This window comes from Ochotona princeps, chromosome 10, assembly GCF_030435755.1.
Source record: "Ochotona princeps isolate mOchPri1 chromosome 10, mOchPri1.hap1, whole genome shotgun sequence".
NCBI lineage: Eukaryota > Metazoa > Chordata > Mammalia > Lagomorpha > Ochotonidae > Ochotona > Ochotona princeps.
Genome location: NC_080841.1, coordinates 28,824,812 through 28,841,880, shown reverse-complemented (window position 1 = coordinate 28,841,880; position 17,069 = coordinate 28,824,812). Strand labels below are relative to the sequence as shown.

At 39.4% G+C, this 17,069-nt stretch overlaps 1 pseudogene; it reads right to left on the bottom strand.

Moving 5' to 3' along the window:
• Positions 1–2,905: 2,905 nt before the first annotated feature.
• LOC118759125 (small ribosomal subunit protein uS2-like) lies at positions 2,906–12,928 on the bottom strand (annotated as a pseudogene).
• Positions 12,929–17,069: the final 4,141 nt, after the last annotated feature.

The following is a 17,069-nucleotide window of genomic DNA, read 5'->3' as shown; positions in this document are numbered from 1 at the left end:
CATGTTGACACTGTATTTTTCACAATCAATGGTGCTTCCCAAATCACACAACAAATAATTGCTGGGGGATTCAAGAGGCAGTAGTTGATTTTCTCAACTGCCTCGACAATCTTATTTCTTGTATTTACCTTCACATAACAGGTTATTTATTACATCTGAAATAGTATTATAACTACTAGTATCTAATATTCTGCTATGTATCAGGAAGGTTACATACAATGTCTTGAATATTAACAACAACCCTACAAAGTATAATTATTAGTTTTTAATTTAATAGATGAGGAAACTGAGATTTAGGGTGTATAAGGGAATTCAGCAGGATTTGAATCCTTGTATTTCCTTTTATACCATTTCCCCACTTTTAATTGCAATAAAATATACATGTATAGTATTTATAATCTTGCCATTTTAATTTTGAGGTACTAAAAACATTTATAATGTTATGAACCTATAAAATTGTCCAACTCTTGTCTGGTTAAATATCCATTAAGCAATAACTTCTCTCCTCCTGTAAACAAAATTTCAGTTTCTGTCTCAGTGACTTTATCACAATGTCATATAACAACGATTTTGCTTCATATGGGTGTTCATGATGGGCTCCTTTCATTGAGCACAACGTCCTCAATATTCACCCACATTTTAATATATTGCAGAATTCTCACCCTTTTCAAGGCTGGAAAGCATTCTGTGTATGTCTATAATGCATTTTGCTGATCTATTCATCCTTCTATGGACACTGGGCTGCTCCAAGGTCAGACTGAACAGTGCTAGTATGACCATGGGTGCATACACACCTCTTCCAGACCAGGCTCAGTTCCCTTAAGGGACATACCCGAAGGTTCTACTCTGCCCACTTGCTTGTGTTTCAGGGTCCTCAGATTGGTGCTTTCTCCCCCACCTTTGAGCCTCATGTTTTGGAATCAACTTGCCTCGTCCTGTACTTTGTACTCTGCTTGTTGAAATCCTGTAACTCAACAAAACTGTATTCTCTCTACGTCACTCAATGCCTTGCACACAGTAGGTGTTCAATAACAAGTGAGTCATTGGATACATTTTGCTGTATCTTTTCTAAAACATCTTGAAGTGGCAGGAGGCAGAAATGACATTCTATTGCCTGTATGGTCTTTTCACAATGGATAACTCAGAAAACATTCATGTAAAAAATGAAGTTCCCATATATCCTGGAACAAAAAGTCCACAGGGCCAATTCCCTCCTGGAGTGTCCAAGGTCCCGTGTCAGAAATAGATGTTTAGGCAGCAGGCACATACAGACGCAGGAGACGGAAAGCACACTGGAAAATTTTGCTAGTTGGGTCCGTTCCAATTTGGCACAAACAGGATAACTGCCTTTTCTCTGGAGTGCTGTCCCCTAACATCACTTATTCATGCTAATTAGTCAAGGGTGTGCTGTGATACAGAGCACTTGTGACCTGAACAGATGAGAGAGAGAGAGAGAGAGAGAGAGAGAGAGAGAGAGAGAGAGAGAGAGAAACTGTCATTTCTCAAAGGACCCCTGCAGAGCAGCAAGGGTAGAGCCAAGGAAAGGAGAGGAGGGCAGGAAGAACTTCCCTCCCAAGAATCCCACTGCAGTGAGTGCGAGCACAAATCAATCCACGGATAAAACAACTGTGCAAATGCGAGCAGTATTTTCACAGCTGGGTCTCTTTGCCTAAAATACTTAGCACTTACTTTAGAACACAAATGGTCTGACTGATCGCAGAAGCTGAACCCTGGTGGAACTCTTGACTTTGAATTTCACTTTTGACCAGATGGGAATAAACATCATGACTTCTTCAAGCAAGGAATTTAATCATTATGAATTCACACCATGCTGTGTAGGGGGATCTTTATCTTGTAGACAAGGAAATTGAGGCAGGGCTCTCCGTTTAGGGAGCTGGGCTTATAATACTCTGTATTTATATCCAGACAAGGACTCGGCATTTAGAACATGTTCCCTTGGAAAACACCAACTCTGTCTGTTTCCATGGCACTGCAAACACCCACTTGAATAATTGCCCAGTGGTTTATCAGAGCAGGATTAGTGGTCTGCTCAGAGGATCTGCATTTACATTCCTGGCATTTATTTTCTGAAGGTATTGAGAGGGCATACCATGGTCTTCAGTTTCAAAGACAACACCATAGGACGTGACTAATCACAGTGACTCACTGGAGGGACTTTCCCTTTGGGACTGCCACCCAACAGGCATGATGAGGGACTACACGCATATCAATAAAAGTACGTGTTTCCTCTTTAAATGGCTATGACTATGCTATATTAATGAACATGCTTGCTAAGTAAAAGCTATACTGGAAAAGCAGGCCTGCAATGATTAAAACACTGTGTTTGTGATGTCATATTTTATTCATCTTTTTAGTAAATATTAAATGAGTGATGGACTCCCATGCATAATAGTACTCAAGCAGTCATTGTAATATGGAAAGGAAATTAACCATGGGCCATGTTTCAATAAGCCTACAAGTCAGCAGACACTATTTTCATTATCTAATGGAATTTTTAAATTAATATTTTAAATGAAGTAAGAGTGTTCAAAGTTAACAGTGTGTGTGTGTGTGTGTGTGTGTGTGTGTGTAAGGAAAAAGAAGTAGACACCAGTGATTCCTTCTTGGGCAAGTGAACATTTTTCCTGCCTACTTCTCCTGCTCTGAGTGGCAGGGCTTCCTTCTCTGGTGTGTTTGTACCCAGAATGCCTCACACACGCATCCCGTATCCTAGTCTCACAAGCAGTGTTAGTCACAGAAAGATGACGTCAAACAAAAATGAGATTGACAACAAACTGTGAACGTAAAAGCCTAATAGGAACATAGCAGCTTTTGAAAAATAAATAACTTTCATAATTATCACGAGATAAAATTGGCTTTTCTTCGAAATACAGTTCTGTGGATTTCAACACAGATCAATCTGTGGCACCGCAGTCTTCCTGAAACAGACCCTCACACCCCCTCTCCTCCACTCATGATCGCCAACAATCTGTTCACCATCGCCATGGTTTTGGCCCTTGGGACTTGCTTCTGTGACTGAACATTCTACCTGAGATTCCTCCAAGTTGGTTTTCTGTTGTATAGTGTACTATCAAACAGCATTCTGCAATATATTTAGCCTTTCACTCATTGAAGGAAATTTGAATTGTTTCCAGTTTCCAGTTTGGAATTACTACAAATAATGCTCCTTGGAACGTTTTTGTATCAGTTTTCATATGAATGAACACTTTCATTTCCTAGAGTAAATACCCCGGGGGTGGTGGCCCAGGTCATATACTAGGTGTTATGTTGAGCTTTATAAAGACATTGCCAAACCGTTTCTCAAAGAGGCTGCACCATTTCCCAGTCACGGAAGCAATATATGTGAGTTCCTCTGTATCCTTGGCAGCATAGAGTGTTGTCAGTGTTTGCTTTTAATCTTAGGCACTATAATAGACAGGTGGTTGTACCTCTCTAGGGTTTAAATCTAATATCCAGAATGGCTGATGGTGGCATACTGTGACGCAGCTGTAGAAGTCCTTTGCATAGTTCCCGTAGTCGTCAAACATTCTCATCTCTGTGATACAGGATCGAAGGAGGGAGCCCCACATCCACCGCTTCACTCCAGCTGGAAGAACGTGTTTTTCATGAACTAGACAGAAGTATCTTCATATATTTTTTCTATTCTTCTTCCAGGTGAGAAAGAAAAAATACTGACCGTAGAAGACCTTCATTATCACATTCTGAGACGGATCTGTGGACACAGGTATGAGAAGCAGGATGGGGAACCTAGGCGGGCCTCTAGCGAGCGCAGACTGCCGGGGGGCTCCACTTGTCAGAAATGGTGTTTGCGCATCATCAGGACGAGCTGGGAACAGGAGCAGAAGGACAGAATATGTTTGACATGACCTGGGGAGTGCGAGCACATTCCCTGGCACCTAGGAAAGGTCCAGAAAAAGTGACGAGTGCACATTTCAGGCGTGGCGATGCCGCTATCTGTGCTGCGAGTGGATTCAGCACAGTGGGTTAAGCCATGCCTTCCTGTTCTGGGACTCTCCAGTGCCAATCAGACACTGGATCCGATCAGAAGACACACCTTGCCCTTCTGATATGTTTTCCTCCCTCTCTGAAGCCAAGTGCACCCTGAAAATGTTCAGGAACAACTCTCCCAAAAGCATATATCAAGACTTAAAAAGTAAGCAGAACAAAAGCTTGAGCCAGATACAATGACCAAAAAGGAAGAAAAAAGAAAAAAAAAAAAAGGTTTTCTATTTCCATTCTTTTTCCATTCTTTTTTTTTTTTTTTGGTCTTGTGAAGTTTCACAGGGAGAAAATCATTTAGACATGAGGCAGAGTCGGCGCACGGATAGGGCCATATTTAGAAGCTTGAAATGCTTGGCTTTGTGGTGCCAAAGGAATCGACACATCTTTTTCTTCCCAAAAGAAAACAGAAGCTTATTATCCTGCCAGAGGAAGTGCAAAAGTTTTTAGGTGAAGATTAAGCCTCATATCCAAACACTGAGGCTCCTGCTCAGCTTCTCAGCTAAGAGATTTTAATAACTTTTACAAATTGTTAACAGGCTCCATTGGTTGACTTCCTAAATAATTTAGAGAACTTGTGACCTAGAGCTTTCATGGAGTTGATGTAACTGTTCTGGAAATCTCTTGACTTGAACTTGCGAATCATTCTCACACAGCTGCATTTTGTCCGCCATCAACAGCAGTCTATACCCTGAAAGCAAGGAAATGAGGCCGGGCGGGGATGAGGGTGTGGAACTGGGACAAAAAAACAAACCAAACCAGAGATAAACTCAAAGAAATTGAAGCCTTTCCTGGCATGCAGTTGCACACATTGACCACCAGGTGTCGGTCTTCACACGAGCAGTCTTGCCGGGCAGATGGTTTATTACTTGACTCTGGGATTAGCCTTTTTTTTTTTTTTTTCAGTTTTAATTTATTTTTATTTTGAATTTTGAATTATGTGGTATAATTTCATATAGGCTGGAATTCTCCAAACTCCCTCCCCCATCAGATTATTCCCATTTTGTTACAATAGTGGAATTAGTCTTAAAAACGACAGACACTGTTTTCTGGATGTAGTAAGAATGGGTAAACATATGAAAATGTAAAATGAGGTCTCACAACCAAATAAATAAGTAAATTCCTCACTGAAGTAGGAGCAATCAGTTGAAAATTATGTTGATCATCTAAAGTTGTTTGAGAAAACCAGCTGGGGCAGCAGGTAGCCGGTGGAGTCAAGAAATGAGGAGGAAAAAACCAAAAGTCTCTTCCTAAATCTCATCATATTATCTTTGCAAAATCCAGGCTTCTTAGGATTCAAGCAGGTTTCTATTCCCCAAGACATTTCTTTTGATTAAAACAGATAATATAGTCTAAGAAGACTTCTGTACTCTGCAGTTGGATGCAATGATTAAACGTAGCGATTCATTTTCTGCCTGAGTTTGTTTTTCAGTCTCAGTTTTTAGCCCTGATACAGTTGAAAAACATCTCTACCAGGTAGTGTAAGAATGAGAGCTGATTTATTTTTTCACTGAATCAGGCAAACAATATAATATAATTAGATAGCTCTATTAATGTTTGAAATGCTCAGTTCATACTTTGGATTTGATGCCAGGGGAAATATGCTGTTTTCATAGTCTGCCAAAAAATCACAGCAAATCAGGAGTCTCCGTCATATTTCTTCATATCGTTCCTCTTCGTTTTGTCTTTTATTCCGTTTTTATTTTTATTTATTTATTTTTAACATTTATTTTATTTTTGTTCTTAAAAAATGCACAAAAGAGAGCTCCTACCCATTTAGGAACATTCTCTTCTCATTCCCCTATTTGCCAAACCATGGAAGTTCCCAAGAGCCCTCGGTGCTATTCTTTATATGTTTAATGAAATGATAGATAGGCATGACTTTCTCAAAAGTCAGCTAGTTTAGCTGATGTACTTTTGGAGAGAGGACTGTGCTAGCCCATAAAATCAACTTAATGGAACCCGGAGAGAAACAGAAGACACACACAAAGGACATCAAAGACAGGGTTGAGCCTGAAGGTTTGCCTTGCCGTGGTTATTTTTAATTTGCATTTCGGCTTGTAGATTGTCTCTGATGCCTTTAGCACGTTAAGATCAGTCTTTCCAGCGACCACATTCGTCAAGCCACTATGGTAGGAAAAAAACTATCACTCAGTAAGATGCTTTCCTAAACGCCAACTGGCTTTTGTTTCCACTAAGATATTTGGAGATACAGCTATTAAAGCTGATTTCTCTCTCATAGTTGGTGTTACTTGCACTCTTCATTAGGATATATTCATTTGCACTCCGTTGGCCAAATTTTAAAACTACTCATTTTGAATTTTATCTTGTGGATTAAATAAAAATGACGGGGAGCCAGTTTATTCTCTCATAAAACTATTAAACCAGTGAAAAAAATTCCGCAGTGTAGTTTCTAAATCAATTCTCTCCATATATATATATATATAACGTGAATTTATTTTTATCTGTTGGGCCAGAGACACAGAAACAGAGATTGGGATTTTTCCATGCATTGGTTCACTCTGCAAGCACCCACTACAGCTTGGGCTGGACCAAGCTGAAGTTGGGACCCTGACACTGAGTCAGACTCTCAGATGCATCTCCGCGCGTGGAGCAAGTGCCCAAACACTGGACCTATAACCTGTTGCCTCCCAGGTCTGCATGAGCAGGAAACTTGAAACAGCAGCAGAGGCAGAACTCCAACCCAGGTAGTCTAACATGAGACACGGGGGCTCTAAGTGACAATCACAACTGCTGAGTTAAATGGTTGCCCCTACATTCTGGATCTTATCGAAAACCGGAAGCATTTTATGTTGCTGGTATAGGTGGCAGCAAATCAATTCCTGTTTTTGTCAATCATGTAATACATTTTCAACACGTAAACACACATTTACAAAGTATTGTCACTGAATTACACAAAATAATAAGTCACGGAGGAGGTAAAACACAGTGGTCCACAAATTTATCTTTTTATTTTTATTTTTAATGACTTTTTTATTGGAAAGTCAGATTTACAGAGAGATGGAGAGGCAGAGAGAAAGATCTTCCAGCCACTGGCTCACTCCCAAGTGGCTGAAATGGCCAGAACTGAGTTGATCTGAAACCAGGAGCCAGGAGCTTCTTCATGGTCTCCCACGCAGGTGCAGAGTTCCAAGGCTTTGAGTCATGCTCAACTACTTTTCCCAGGCCACAAGCTGAGAGCTGGAAGGGAAGTGGAGCAACCAAGACACGAACTGGCGCCCACATGCAATCACAGTGCATGCAAGGTGAGGACTTTAGCCAGCAGGCTGTTGTGCCGGGCCTGGTCCACCTGTTTATACAGAATGACTGTTCAAATTATCTCTTGCACATTTTATTAAATTAACTAAAGTAAAAATGGAAGCAAGAACTGTTATACCTGTTCTATAAAAAGGAAAGCCAAAGTTCACTTTGCAAAATTCTTTTTACTAGGATTGAATTTTCTGGATATAATTATTTTACTTTTAATATTATATTCATATTTAAATCATTGCATCTGTTTTAAAAATATGCTAGAGTGCAAGAATTAGCAGGGAGCAAATTTTTCAACTGAAACCCCTTTCTCTCCAAATGCAGAAACCAAGGTGATGAATGAACTTGGAGGAATAAATCAAAGCAGCTCAAAACTGGTTGGAAAGCCACTGATGCTTAAGTTAACCTTGGCTAGAATAAAATGGAGAGGTGCCATGTCCCTGTTTCCTCTGAAAACCATTCTTAAAAATCCCACAGAGCATGTTACAGGCCAAATAAACAGGTTTTTCGCAAGGCAAAATCAAATGGTAGAAAGAAATTTCCATTTTCCAAGAATGCTAATTCTAGTCCAATTACTATACTTTGAAAAGGAATCAAGTAGGGTCATGCTGCTTTACAAAACTGTGAAAATAAAAAGTCTGCTTAAGCAAAAAAAGTACTTGTAAAGTCGGTACAATATAAACTTAAGGATAAGCTCTCTATGGTCTCTTGCATTTCCAAGTTGTAACTGATTTTTCTGACTCTTAACCTTTGCAGTTATCTTTCAAATTTCCACTCAACAAAATTGTTAATGTACTCATTCACTTGAATCTTATTAACTATTAGTAGTGTACAATCATTATTGAACATGAGTTTTACCAGGGTGGGGCCCCTCAGCTAATGGGACAGCAAATGGCTGCCTCAATGGCAAGACAAGATGGAAAAAATTTGAATTATAATGAGGTGATCACACTTGCAGCAACTTACAGAGTCGATTCTTTCTCATTCAGGAGCATGTAGACTTGTCCTTAGTGTTTAACTGGCTTTTGGATAGTCATGAGGTATTGGAAAGTATTTGTGACCAAAAAATTTGGAAGCTACCAAAAAATATGTACTTCTATGATTGGGGATTGAACATAGGCAATGGGTCAGAGTATAACCTTATTAGACAGAAGTAACAAGAGATGAGAGTATAAATGCTGTGTTGAAGCTGCTTTGTAGTTTGAAACCTATGACAAATTACAAAAACTTATATAAAAGCTACATTTAGAGAATTCTTTGCAGTTAAGAAAAGCTGCATCATGATTTATTCATAGTTTATTATACAGGATTCTTTAAGTTATAAGCATTAGAGAATCCCATTCAAATAGTTTAAGTAATTTTTTGAAAAAGAGCATTATTGGTTTGAATAAATGTGGAAATCCCTGGGTAGGCTTTAGGTACAGTTTGAATTTAATGACTAAATGGCATCGGTGAGCTTCATCTCTCCAACATCTGACATCTCTGTGTTACATTCTTGGGATCCTGGAAATGTCTTTTCTCATCCTGTTGCTGTGATCTCAAAAGCGCAGAATTAAGTGTGACATTTGCAAGATGACAATATGGAGTTTTAGATTCTTTTTCCTTCAATGAGAACATTGACCAAGAATAATACATGAGCCAATTCCCCTGGTGAGAAATTAAAAAATCAGGTAATATTCTCTTTGATCCCAAGGGGACATGAAATCAGCCACTTAAAACCCAGCAGGAGAGTTCATACCACCTTATGCCCACATCTTCTTCTTCTGGCACAGCATTACATGATTGGAAACTAAGTGCCAGCTTCTACATTCTCCCTGAGCAGAGAAAGTCAAGATCGAACACCACATTCAATATTCTGATTTTATGGGTGTCTTCCTGTGTCAGAGTGCTGAAGGGACATAGCATATTTAGAATTCAAAGCAAGAGAGTGGGCAGCACACTGCTACTCCAAGATGCCTACGTAGGTACAGTGGATAGAGGCTGATCCAGCACAGTGGCTTCTCTTTTTAGGAAAGAGTAGGATTCAGAGAGCATCTGACATTTGGCTCTTCAGTTTTTCAAAGAACTGGTTTCTGTCAGGCTGAAATCTGAATTTGTAGAAGGCCCAGCATACCTTCTATGGAGACATTGAGAACCAAAACAGTTGGGTTGCATAGTACAGGAAAGAGACACCAGAGGGAGCAAGAGATTTGAATTTTGGAAAGAGAGAGAGAGAGAGAGAGAGAGAGAGAGAGAGAGAGAGAGAGATGCAAAGAGAGAAGAGAGGAGAGGAGAGGAGAGGAGAGGAGAGGAGAGCCCCCCAAATTTGTGTAACGAAGAATGTATACACAAAGGTTTAGAGAAGACATAAAAAGGCCTGGACAAGTCTCAGAGTCCCCAGCCAGATCACAATATGAATGCTATTCCCTGTATGAATCCAGTCTATAAACATTGAAGGAAGAAGTGGTTGTTGTTTCTCAAATGCACAAATACTACTGCAAAGTTCCAAGTGGCATGAAGAAATAAAGGAAAATGACTCCAGAAAGGAAAAAGAAAATAATTTTCTAAAAACCAATCTTAAGGAAATGGAATTATTTGAATTACTTGAAAAAGAATTCAAAATAACCTTTATAAAGATGATAAATGAGCTCCTACAAATGAGACAAAAAAGCAGAATTTCAACAAAGAAATACAAGGTATAGAAACAGACAAAATTTGGAGTCAAACAATGCAATAAGCAAACCCAAAAATTCACTAATGATTTTTGACTGTTCAACAGTAGACTTGTTCAAACAGAAGAAAAAGTCAGTTCAATGACAGGCCATTTAAAATAATCCATCAGAAGAGCCAAAAGAATATGATTAATAGTGAAGAAACTGAAGGGCTTATGGAATATTAAAAATAATATGCCCTTAAACAAATCTTAGGAAGAGAAGAGAGAAAGGAACAGAAAGCTTATTTAAAAGAATGAATAGCCAACACTTGGCAAATATGGGAGAGAAAATAGACACTCAGATTTAAGAAGTACAACAGAATCCAAACAGGATGAATCTGAAGTACACCGAGACAATTTACAACCAAGTTTTCAAAAGTAAAACATAGGCATTCCGAAGACAACAATGTATTTCATACGAGAAAGTGGAATTTTTAGCAGAAAGCATGAAGAAAGAAATTGTAACATATAAAATTTGTGAAAAACGGGGGGAGAGGAGAAGACATTTGTCATACCAATGAAAATGTGCCTAAGGATGCCTGCATTATATTAAAATGCCTTGATTGGTTCCTTGCGCCTCCATTTCCAACCTGGCTTCCTGCTAATGGGTGCTCCGTGATGTAGCAGGTGATGGCGAACATACTTGGATGCCTGAGTCAGACAGGAGATCTACAAGGAGTTCCTCGTCTCCTGACTTTAGCCTTACTCAGCCTTGACTTTTGTGAGCATTTGGGGAGTGAAGCAGCTTAAGGAAGATCCCTCACCATCTTCTCATCTTCTCCCTCTACGTGTATCCCTCTGTCAGCATGAAAGCAAATGTCCAGTTCCAACATCTCAAGCAACAGGGCGTTCAAAGACCGTCTAGCGCTAAATTATCCAATGAATCAACCATTGCCTTTGTTCCAAATGCTTCCCTCTGCCTGGTTCATATTTTCTTCCCACCACCTCTGTTCCTTGCAAGAGTTGTCCCCAGTACACCCAACGCACATACACCTTTTTTTCAGAGTGCTGGTCGAAGACCGTGGGCAGAGCATATTAAATGTGAGTGGCCTTCGGGAAGTCTACAAACTACGTTGGAAGTGGAGCCGATTTTGTAGCACAGGATGCGGGCTTGTGAGGCACTAACAAAGAGGTTGGAATTAGATCCACTCAAACGAAGGAAGAACGTGTTAAAAATTAGGCCAGGAAGGACTCTCTCCACTGATTGACATGTAACTGCAGTCCTTTGTAATGCTATGGTCTTGAGTGTACATGAGATAATAATAAAAGATTTTTTATCCTGGTGAAAACTATTGGCTTCAGTAGGAATGTTTTCAAATTTAAGATTATTATAATTATGTCATACATGCAGAATAATACGTATATACTTAGTAATAATGACATTACGTGAGCTCTCTTCTCAGTTTGGGGGATAAAATGTGACCAAGAGCTCTGAATGTCCCCTGTGTGCCTATTTCTGAAGCTCTCTCCTTCCCTTCTTTTCACAGTTGCTTTCTGAGTTAACGTTCAGTGAGTTCACACCGAGATGATTACATAGGAAACCATTCTGCGTTGTTTACCAAATCATTGCCTCAAGGTGCCGCAACCAGACACCATTCCTGGAACTCTCCGGACATTTCGATTGCCAAGCATGTTAATAGATGCTGGCAGGAGGGAGAGCAACGTTATGAAGTACACTGTTGTACATCCCTTCTTGTTTGTATGGGCAAGGGCTTCTGCAGCACCAGTATCTTGAAACAGAATGCTCATTGATTGCATCGGTCCCAAGCTTTATCAAGAATATGTTCTCTTTATACACTTAAGGGCAGAATGTGAGCACTGATCATGACCTCCCAGCCAGTAACTAGCGTCAAGCTGGTGTTTGTTTTCTGTTAACTTCAATTCCGTGCAGGCTCAGGGACTGTAGATCAGCTTAAGCGCGTGTTCCTACCCGTTCAGTGCCTGAGCCTTGGGGGCTGCAGACCAGTCTTCAGAGGAGGTGCGAGCGCGCCAGTCTTCCATGGGGAGCTGCTGAATAGCACAGAGCGCACCTACACACCTTCAAGATCAGTCTGTAACCTCTGACTGAGTAGCAGTGAACTCAAAAGCTGGGATGGTCCACTAAACCTGAAATTCCTCCTTGGTCACAGCTTTTTCAGGGACAAACCGCTCTTCTTTTTCGAGCTTTTTAGGATCTCAGTAAAACTAGAGATCAGGCATGATTTCCACGGCTGCTCATGGCAGAGGGTACCACACACGCATAGAACCTCCAGGGCCAATATCGACCACATCATACCCATGGAGTGGGCTCCCTTTTTGTTGCATGGGAGACAGCTTCATGTGAGATGCCTTTGTGGGAGGTTGGGGGTCAGCTCTGCGATCGGTAAACACCAGGAGAGGTAGTTCCTGGAAGGCTCCTGGATCTGGGTAGTGAAGGTTCCAGGAGTGAATTCAGCCAGCAATAAGAAGTAGGTCCAGCAGCTGCGGCACTGTTCAGCACGGCCCTCCAGCTAGTACTTCAGGAATACATCACACTGATGTCAGCATGGATCTCAATGGCAGTGATGCCCCGCGCCAACAGGAGCTCTCCCAGGTCCTCCTGAGACTGATGGCGTGGATGCCATTGCCTTTCCTTCTGTAGACGGCCTGTTCCATCTGGAAGTCAAGGCTGCTGCTACCCACGTGGGTTTCAGCTGTCATGAACTTGAAGACATCCTTCTCCTTCCTCTTCAGGCCATCAAGGCCACCAGACGTTGCAACAGCTTCTGTTTCAGTTACCCCCGAAATCACAGACACCGTCGTATGTGCAGCTCCCTTGGGAGTACAGAACCCAGACTAAATTTTTTGTCATCTAGTGTCAAGTAAATCATATTTAGCTAGTTTCTCCTTATATGTGAATGCGTGTCCACATACTGTGTGGGATTCATGTATTCTCGTCTGTGAAATGTCCTTTGCGGTTTTGTTCATTTTCTTATGGATGTGTGTGTTTCTAATTAATTTTTGGAAGCTATTTGTTGCCTTAATAACTATGCATTGCTAATTACATATGTTACAAATATCCAGTATGTGTTTTTGGTTTCTTTATTGTCTTCTTGAGGCCTTTCAATGAACACATGCTTTTAAAGGACAGAAATAGTATTAAATCAATCATAACATTTATGGGAACTTCCCATTTATTGAGCATTATTAGTAATGCATATCATATATAAAGTGTTCTGACAGTTTTACATACAACATTTTATAGTCTGAAACAATTAGATTGATTTTTTCTTTCCTGTATATATATTTTGATTCCTTGTATTAGGCAGGACCACTAACAAACAACGGCCAGAATTGTAATAGTAGAACCAAATGTAGTGCTTCCAATCTAAAAGGCAATGCCTCAAGTGCATTACAAATTAGTATAATAATTTACATTTTGGGGACCCCTTTTTTCAGGTTTAACAAGTATCCCCCACTTTCACTTTACAGAGGAATTTTCAACTATAAAGAATTAAATGACATTTTGAAATTTGATTATTGCTTACAGACATCATCTGTACATTTGAGGAACAGTTTTTCTTTTCTACTTGCTATTTCTTAAATTATTTACCTACTGGAGGGTTGAACTTGTGATTATGAGATGAACTGGAAGTATGTCATTTAAAAAATTCTTAAAAAAGGGCCTGACGGCGTGGCCTAGCGGCTAAAGTCCTCGCCTTGAAAGCCCCGGGATTCCATATGGGTGCTGGTTCTAATCCCGGCAGCTCCACTTCCCATCCAGCTCCCTGCTTGTGGCCTGGGAAAGCAGTCGAGGACGGCCCAATGCATTGGGACACTGTACCCACGTGGGAGACCCGGAAGAGGTTCCAGGTTCCCAGCATCGGATTGTCGCGCACCGGCCCATTGCGGCTCACTTGGGGAGTGAAACATCGGATGGAAGATCTTCCTCTCTGTCTCTCCTCCTCTGTGTATATCCGGCTTTCCAATAATAATAATAAAAAAAATCTTTAAAAAAATTTAAAAAAAACAGAAGGGAAAAGGGTGGAGTGCAGACAGCAGGCAGAGTAGTGTGGGAAGTTTACTATGCTGCTAAATTCATATGTTTGAAATACACAAAATGTGTTCACTCGTGTAAACAAAACATTAAAAGTAATGAAAACAATGAATGATGAATATTATTGAATATTCTTTTTGGTGCATATTGAGGCAATTGCATGATTGGGACTCTTATTTGTTCACTTGCTGCATCACATTAATAGATTTTCTAAATCAATGTTAAGTTCCTAAAATATTATTTTTGTAATATTATTCCAATAATTATTTCATATAACACAGGGGTCTGTTGACCAGTATTTTCTTTAGTATCCTTTTTATTTGAATGTGATTGATTATTTTCTATAGAAATCCTCTTATTTTGCTTGTTATGCGGGTTAAGTGATTTTCACCCAATTATTTAGGAGTAGACCCATCTTTTCTGTTCTTTGGAAGACTCAGAATAGAATAGAAACACATGTGTCTATCAAAACCATGGAATTATTTGTTTCTTAAACACTGAATTGCTCATCTTTATAATCATTTTGTGGCGCATGATATTCTTAAAGTAGTTTTTATAATTTTTTTCATCTATAAGTTAAAGCATAATAGCATCTATGAGTTAATAATATACATGTATGAGTTAAATAACATCTATGAGTTAAAATATAATAAATTTCAATAAATTTAGATCTATAATTATTTATTCTATTATGAAATCTTTCTCCTTTTATCAGATAAAATCTTTGTGCCTATCTTTCCATGTATCATTGGTTTGTATTTTAATTGCCACTTTTACATTTATTATTTCATTTTTTTCATCTCACATTTATTATAATGACTTGGCTAGCTCCTTAATTAAATACATTTTTATACTTTTTCTTTTCTAATATGAACATTTAAGATATACTTTATCTGTTGATTACATTTTGCCAATTATGAAGGTTTTGGAGGCCAGCACTGTGGTATAGCCAGTACAACTGCTGAGTGTGGTTCCCACATCCTATAAGGACACTAATTAGAGTCCCAATTGCCCCACTTCCAAGCCAGCTCTGTTAATGAGCCTGGGAAAGTAGTGAGGACGGGCTCAGTGCTGCCCCCATGTGGGAGACTGGAAGGAAGGTGGTCCTGGCTTCAGGCAGCCCAGCTACTACCACTGGGGCCATTTGGGAGTTTTTCCCATAATTCTGCATTTCAAATAAATAAATATATCTTTTAAAAAAAGAAAGTAGCAGTTTCATCATCACCATGTCCCAAATACTAATTTCCAATAGGAATTTTGAGTTTTTACGCAAATTTAACTTTATTTTCAACCTTATAAATTATTCAAAATAAAGTTTCACATTAGAATTCTCTTAGATTAATAGAAGAATTTCATAGATATGAAACAAAATTTTCATACATAGTTCATCTGTGTTGTTATTAATATTGCATTACTCTGATACATTTGTCAAAATTGAGAATGTGGAATGTTATCCATTAAAACTTAATTTCTGTCTCCTTAGATTTTCTTTTTTTTTTTATTAAATTTATTCATTAATTACATTGTGTTGTAATTACATAGAATTTGGGATTCTCCCCCCCACCCTGCCCCCATGGTGGGTTCCTCCACCCCGCTGCATAACCATAGTTCAAGTTTAGTTGAAATTCCCTCCCTGCAAGAATTTGCCAAGCATAGAGTCCAACATCCCATAGTCCAGACAAGTCCAACTACTTATTGGGAAGACCCTCTCTGGTCTGAGGGCAGAGTCAGCAGAGTATCTTCCCGGTCAAATAAAAGCACTAATATACCAGCTGCACCAATTAACATCATTATGGATTTGATTGACATGATATTGAGCAGTCAACATGTTAAAAATAAATGCGATTTCTTAACCACTTTCTGTGACCCCCCATTCACAGTTCAATTTTAGTTTATATACTACAAATGACATAATATCCATAACATAACATGATATGCTTAACATCATATCATATTAAATTAAGGCAAACATGTGGTATCTAACCTTTTGGGATTGGTTCATTTCCCTTAGCATTACGGTTTCCAGTTTGGCCCATTTGGCCACAAAGAACTGCATTTTGTTTTTTTTTTAATAGCTGAGTAGTATTCCATGGAGTAGATGAACCATAGCTTTCTTATCCAATCCTCTGCTGATGGGCATTTTGGTTGTTTCCATGTTTTTGCAATTACTGATTGTGCTGCTATGAACATAGGAGTGCATGTTGGTTTCTCATAAAACAAGTGTTCTGGATATATTCCTAGGAGTGCTATAGCTGGGTCATACGGTATGTCGATTTTGAGTTGTTTGAATATTCTCCATACTGATTTCCATAGAGGCTGTACCAATCTGCAGCCCCACCAGCAGTGGAGTAGGGTTCCTTTTTCCCCGCAACCTCGCCAGCAAGTGTTGTTTGTGTTTTTCATGTGGGCCACCCTTACTGGCGTTAGGTGGTATCTCATTGCTGTTTTAATTTGGATTTCCCTTATTGCCAGGGAGCTTGAGCATTTTTTCATATGTTTATTTGCCATTTGGGATTGTTCCTTTGTGAAATGTCTGCCCATTTCCCGTGCCCATTTCTTGAGTGGCTTGTTTATTTTGGTGTTTTGGCTGTTTTGTAATTCTCTGTATATTCTGGAGATTAGTCCTCTATCACCTATGTTGTGGGCGAAGATCTTCTCCCATTCTGTGGGTTGCTTTTTTACTTTGTTGATTGTTTCCTTTGCTGTGCAGAAGCTTCTTAGTTTGATGAGGTCCCATTTGTTTATTTTGGTCTTGATTTCTACTGCATCTGGAGTCTTTTTTAGGAAGTGAGGGCCTACCCCTAAGTGTTCCAGTGTGTTTCCAACATTTTCTTACAAAAGTTTGAAGGTTTCTGGATGCAGGTTTAGATCTTTTATCCATTTAGATTTGATCTTAGTATATGGTGAGAGATGTGGGTCTATCTTTTTGTTTCTACAGGCTATCAACCAGTTGTCCCAACAGCATTTATTGAAGAGACCTTCCCATTTGCCTGGATTATCGTTTGTCCTTTTATCAAAGATTATTTGACTGTATCTGTGTGGGTTCCCTTCTGGTGTTTCTATTCTGCTCCA